The following is a 6511-nucleotide window of genomic DNA, read 5'->3' as shown; positions in this document are numbered from 1 at the left end:
AGAAATTCCCAGCTTTTCACTGCTTCTGACAAGTTGTTTTCAACTCTCCTTTAGAAGTCATTAAATAAAAATAGTAGATTCTGCCGAGCTTAAACACAAATGTGAAAGTACATTGAAAAAAGGCTCTCGATGGCACAGGCAGCCCAAGCACACACAAGAACCCCCACCAAAATACACAGAACAGTAGGTCTGTATCACACATGCAGACACACACTATTGTGGGTATTAAAGAGCCTAAATCTGATTAAAGCCTTTCTATCCCCACCAGTGGTCAATTCCAGAAACCAGCTCACCCAGGAGGCCGAATTCATTTCATCCCCGAAGTCTAATTAAAGCCATTAGTGTATTCCTCGTCTTTCTGATAAGATCAAAGCATTCCAAGAGCCAGGCATTACCTTATTTTCAAGACAATTATACAACATACAGCATCGATTTATTCTGCCTCCAGCTGTACACATTTATCTCTGTCTATCATCGGGTAATCGGGACCATCAGACACAGCCCAGCTCTCGGCTGACAAGTGCCTGCGCTGGCTGGGCCGGGTTTCTTTGTCACCCTCATCTCAAATTAACATCTGAGGCAGTGCCTGGTGTCCAGACCCCGGTGCCCACGGGCACGGTGGGACACGGGACTGCTGTGGTGGTGCTCAGGTGCTCCTGTGGCATGTGCCAAAGCCATGGGAAGTTGGGGTGCCCACCTCCCCACAGCGATGCCCCTGAGTCTCCTTGTCCCAGTTGTCCCCGAACAGCCCTGGATTGGTGGGTGTGCAGATCCAGGACTGTCCCTGCCTGGTGCTGGCCCCGGGGGCTCTGCCCAGCCCGCTGCTGTCGTGGCTCAGCTGATGGTCCTCATCAGCCCCGGCAGGGGCTGGGCAGTGGGGCAGCGTGCTCGGGGGTGCCCTCCCCTCGCATAAACACCTCTCCAACAGCTCACGGCCCCTGCAAGAGCCGAGCTGTGAATTTTCATCTCTCAGCTAATCAACTCGCCGGCTAGTCCAAACTTGTCAGGAGCTTTATCCCTGCCCTGCCAGCCTCCTCCCGGCCCACGGGTGACAGGAGACGTTCCCATCCCTCCCCGAGACACATCCAGCTGCTACAAAAACAAACATCCTCCCGCTGGTGATTCCTCCTCGTCAAACAGTGCTGACCCTGGTCCCCTCGGGAACATCTGCGCTGCGCCCGTGCCCGGCCGCCGGCACATCCCGAGCCTCCGGCAGCGCAGGGCGCTGTTTACGGCGGGGACGGCAGAGCCCTGTTCCTGCCTAAGCCGGGGCTTTATTAATTGCCCGCTCTCCCTATTCCTCCGTGACAAAAGATTAATCACCCGGCCGAGGCCGCGCTGCCCGGGAGGCTCCTGCAGACGAGAGGCAGCTGTGGCAGAGTCGGGGCTCCTGCAGCGGCTGAGCCGACAGCCCCGCGCTGTGCCCCGGGAGGATGGGCTGCCCTGGCCGGGGGGCCTTCGGGAACTCAGCAGGGTCTGGGCAGGTTGCACACCTAGGGGTACCCAGGAACCCACCTGGGAAGCAGCTGTGGGATGTAGGGGAGACGGTGGGGCTGGTCCTGACCCTGGCCGTGTGTCTGTCCTGGTCTATTTTGCCACTGTGTGCCCTTGCATTAAATGCCCTGAGTGCTGTGCCTGGCCCAAAATGTGGCTCCAGAACACCCTGCAGACACTGCTCTTCATCCTCCAGTCACCAGGGTTTCCTTGGGGGTTGCAGCCCTGCCAGCCTCAATCCAGTGTCCCCATTTCTGGCACCTGGTTGAAGATGCTGGTGGCAGCAGATCCGCCCCTGGCCTGGGAAGGGAGGCAGGCAGGGAGCTCTGGGCACTGCTGGGCAGCACAGAGGCTCTGGAGGAGTCTCTGCCCATGCATGTTGGGCACAAGGTGAGTTTGTGCCCAGGCCCAGCGAATATGTTGCACCTCCAGCTCCTCACGAGCAGCTCATGGAGCTGCTTCATCAGTGTGTAAACAACTCTTGGACTCCACACGAAACAAATTCCCCTCTGTCTTTCAGAGCGGGGTGAAAACCATCAGAATCAGCCCTTCAGCTGGATTCCCTCGTCTGTGCAGCACTCAGGAGCTGCTCACCCCATGGGAGGGCAGCACAGGGGACAGAGCCTGTGATGGGAAGCTCTGCAGGCCCCTGCCCGACCTGGGACCTGCCACCCTGCATCCAGCACCAGCTTGAGTTTCCAAAGCATCACCCCCCCAGCGTGGCTCTCCCTGGGGCTCAGCAGCTGCCTGACCCACCATGTGGGGTGCAGAGCTGGCCCCTTGTCACCCCTCACAGCCACTCCTGTCAGCCAGAGCTGAGAGCAGACTCGTGGCACGTGGGACCAGTGGCCCAGTGGAGCTGAAATCACGCAGCCACGGGGGGAATGTTTTCAGCTGGACACCCGCTGATTCCTAATTAGACGAGCCGTGTTTGATTTGTGTTGCAGTTACACCTACAAACACCCCTGCAGCCACACACACTGATTTTACAGAACCCTTCCTGCCCCTGAGCAGGTACAGACACATCCCCTGAGCAGGGATGAGCTGCAGGTCCCACATGGAGCAGCTCAACACACCCCAGCAGGACGCACAAGCTGGAGACAGAAGACTGAGACCAGCACGGGGCGTTTCAAACTCCAAACCCAGCCCTGTGTGTGGTACTTTCGCTGTCCTCGTCCCAGAAGAGACCACTACCCCCCAGACTGGTTTTCCCAGACCCTTTAAGCTGCTGCTCTGGCTGCTGGGGTGGTTGCTGTGCCGGGGCCGTGGCGGTGAGTGCGGCGCCGAGCCGGCGCCCAGGGGTTATCAGCGGCGGTGGCCGAGGCTGAATTAGCAGGGCAGGGAAGTGGGGTAAGCAGGGCTCAGCTTCTTGGCATGTTTGCTTGTGCTAAACCTGCGGCAGGAGAACTTTTCACAACAACACTCAGCGCTTGAAGCCTCCCTTGGCTGCGTGCAAGAGATGGGGCTGGGTTGTGCAAACAAACCGTGGCCGCAGGACGGCCCGGAGCTGGTGCTCGGGGTGGATGCACAGCAAAGCAGAAGAGCTTTTCCTGGCAGAACTGCAGGTCACAGCATCTGGAAGGGGCAGCCACGTTTCCCAGGGGATGCTCCTGGTGGGATCACCCCGGCCCTGCTCTCAGTGCTGCCTGACAAAACCTCACCAGCACCCGGCATCCTCAACGCTCCACTGCGTCTCCCTGGCTGGTTTCTCTCCCCAACAGCACAGTTTGTTGTCCTGCAGTGGCTCCATAAGGTGTTCTGGAGCAACATGGTGCACCAGGACTGCTGGCTGACCCTGCTTGAGCTCCAGTCCTGGGAGGGGAGAACACACAGCTGCCCCCAGCATCTGGGAGCTGAGATCAAGCAAGCCCATTCCTGTCTTACCAATTAATTTAGCGACATAAAGCTCCTGCCCTCCCTGCCTTGGGCACCGTGGTGGCCCTGTAGCCGTGTTCCCAGCAGGAGGGCACTACTCTTGGGTTTTGTGCCATGTTTTATCCATGTTTGGAGGAATTCGTGGCTCTGAATGGGAGGGTGGGACCTGGCACGTGGAGCCAGAGCCTCACAGGACTCGTGGTGTGTGGCCAGCTGGGTGCTGGAGGCTTCCTCCAGGGCTGAGCTCCTGCTGGGACAGAGCTGGGAATACTGGGAACAGCTGGTGTGTGACAGAGCCGTAAAATCATGGTTATCCCAGTCAGATGGGCTGTCCTGTGCTGAGGGGTGCCCTGCCATGGGGGTGCCTTATGATGGGGGTTCTCTACAACAGGGATGCCCTGAGATGGAGGTGTCCTGCAACAGGGATGCCCTGAGATGCTCCGTGATGAGGGTTTCCCTACGATGTGGGTGCCCTCCGTCGGGACAGGTGCTGCCCGTTTCCCCTCGCGGGTCGGGCCCTGCCTGCCCCCAGCGCGGTCTCGGCACGAAGCGGCCGCCGGGCGGGTCTGGGCGGGGGGAGCGGGCGGGGAGCGGCCCCGGCCAGGCCCGTTCCCGGGCACAGATCGCCCTCCAGCGGCCACGGACCGGGAGAGGATGAGCCCTGCACAAGCTCTGGCCCGGGCTGCCCTGAGCATCCCTGCCCGGCCCTGAGCATCCCTGCCCGGCCCTGAGCATCCAGTGCTAAGCTCTGAGCTCCCCTGCCTGACCCTGAGCTCCCCTGCCGTGTCCGGGCTGCACAGAACATCCCTGCCCGGCCCTGAGCATCCTTGCCCGGCCCCGGGCTCCCCTGCCTGGCCCTGAGCTTCTTTGTCCTGTCCAGGCTGTACAGAGCATCTCTGCCCAGCCTTGAGCATCTCTGCCCAGCCATGAGCATCCCTGCCTGGCCCTGGGTTCCCCTGTTCATCCCTGAGCATCCCTGACCAGTCCTGAGCTCTCCTGCCCAGCTCCAGGAGCGCTGGAAGCAGAGTGGGAGTCAGGGGCCGCAGCTCCGGCACCGCCGGCTGCAGGGATGGCTCAGGACGTGGCACCCAAGCCACAGCCCCACACCCAGCAGTGCCTGCGGCCGGCCTGCAGAGGGTGGCAAACCCCCGGGCCCCCTCCTTGTGCTACACAGACCTCCAGGTCCCCTCCTTACCCCACAAAAACCCCAGGACCCCTCCTCACCCCACACAAGCCCGGGACTCCTCACCCACACACACAGGGACCGAGCTGGCACGCATGCGTTTTGGGGGATGAAGGGATGTCTTCTTTCCAAGGAACTGATGCCCTGTCTTCTGTGCAGAACTCAGGTGTGAGCAGGGACCAGGACCAGGACCAGGTTCAGCTCATCCCACTGGAAACAGGTTCCACGCTCACCCCAGCTGGGCTGGGACCGACGCCGTGCTCACCACACGCACCGTGGCGTGTCGGAGGCACGAGGAACCAGTGTTTACCCAAGGCTTTGTCAGCATTCCAGGCTTGGGCAAGGACCTGCCACCGCTGCTGCTATAAAAAGCCATCAGGGCTGTGGCTGAGCCACACCAGCTCCCAGTTCCTGCCCGGGCAGGGCTCCTCACCTCCGGCTGCTTAGGGGCAGGAAGCAGCGCTTGTTCGGTGGCTTTCGGCTGGTGCCACCATGGGCACAGCACTCTGGGGTGTCACCATGCCTGGAGAGATGAACAAAGAGCTTCTTCCCAGGCTGCTGCAAAACCTGTTCAGCTGAACTGATGTAAAGATAAGAAAACCAGGTCACTACCGAGGTGCACATTAGGGAGGCACAGGAGCCGTGGGCTCTTCCCTGTGGGTGGGAGGGGAGGCACCTGCAGCAGCTCCAGCTCTCCGGGGCAGAGAGGTGATGGTTCTCTGCAGGGACACGCTGCATCCTGGGCAAAGGGGGGTTTTCCACAGCCTGGGCCTGTTCTGAGCTGGGTCACTCCCTGTGACAGGACTGAGCCACACTGCTCCATGGCAACCTCCATGAGAAACTCTGCATCCTGCCTGAACAAATCAGCAGGGGACTGGCACATCCATTTCCTGCACATCCACTTCCTCCCCAGGTGTTTATTCATATAATACCCCAAAAGCGTTATCCATCCAATATCACAACACTGTGGCACACAGGTACTCTAGGAAAACTGGTTTTACTTGAAAATACCTAAAAGGCAGAGTTGTGTGGAGCACCCAGAGTGTGTTGTGCCACCTGAAGCACAGGGTGCCCCAGGGAACCTCCCAAATTACAGCACCAGCAGCTGCAGGTGGGGGGGGATGGAGGAGCCACACAGCCCAGGCAGCAGCAACAACTGCTCAGGACTTGCTCTACTCCCCAGAAATTTGCTTTCTTCTGATATTTCAGAGCCTCCATTAAAGCTCCAGGTCCCTGTCTGAGCACAGACACCCCCTTCTCACCACCAGGACTGTTTCCTGCTGGGCAATCCCAACTCCAAACATCTCCTTAAGCAATTTGCACATCTTAAAAATAAAATCCTTTATTGATAATATGAATGTTTAACATGTTTAATGCCATCAGCTATAAAAATGATTAAAGACTTCAGCTTGGTACATTTGGCTTTACAAATTTACAAGTGTTAATGAATTAATACTAGTGTTATACATTTTGCACTTCATTATACTCCATTAGCCAGTGACAAACTCTGCAACAATGTCTGCTTAGGACTGATGTGAGTTAGAGAAGAAATATTTAGTTGCTTCCACACAGAATCTACATCAACAGTTAAATACTAACTCTAAATGTCTTACTGAATTAGTTGGATCCATTTTAATCCCTTGTGCTTAGTCTCTCTCAGAAGTTAGGCTACTAGCAAAAATACATTCTTTTGCATACCCCCTTCCCATATTATATTTCAGAAGAAACAGTACTCAGTGCATTTCCTATTAGACTTCATCATAGTATCTCTCTCTCTAGAGCTATCAATAAAGGGGATAATACCAGTTAGATTAATGTAAAAGCAAAGAAACTCGTTAAAGCAGTGTATACAAAAGCCTCACTTTTGAATTGGAAGGGATACATGGGCCAAAATCCACCTGCCCATCCATTTTTACAGTTTCTCTCAGCAAGAGGAAAACAAAAAAAAAAATCTCCTGT

Source organism: Chiroxiphia lanceolata, chromosome 25 (genome assembly GCF_009829145.1).
Source record: "Chiroxiphia lanceolata isolate bChiLan1 chromosome 25, bChiLan1.pri, whole genome shotgun sequence".
Lineage (NCBI taxonomy): Eukaryota > Metazoa > Chordata > Aves > Passeriformes > Pipridae > Chiroxiphia > Chiroxiphia lanceolata.
The sequence above is the reverse complement of the archived record's forward strand: the minus strand, read 5'-3'. Positions refer to the sequence as shown.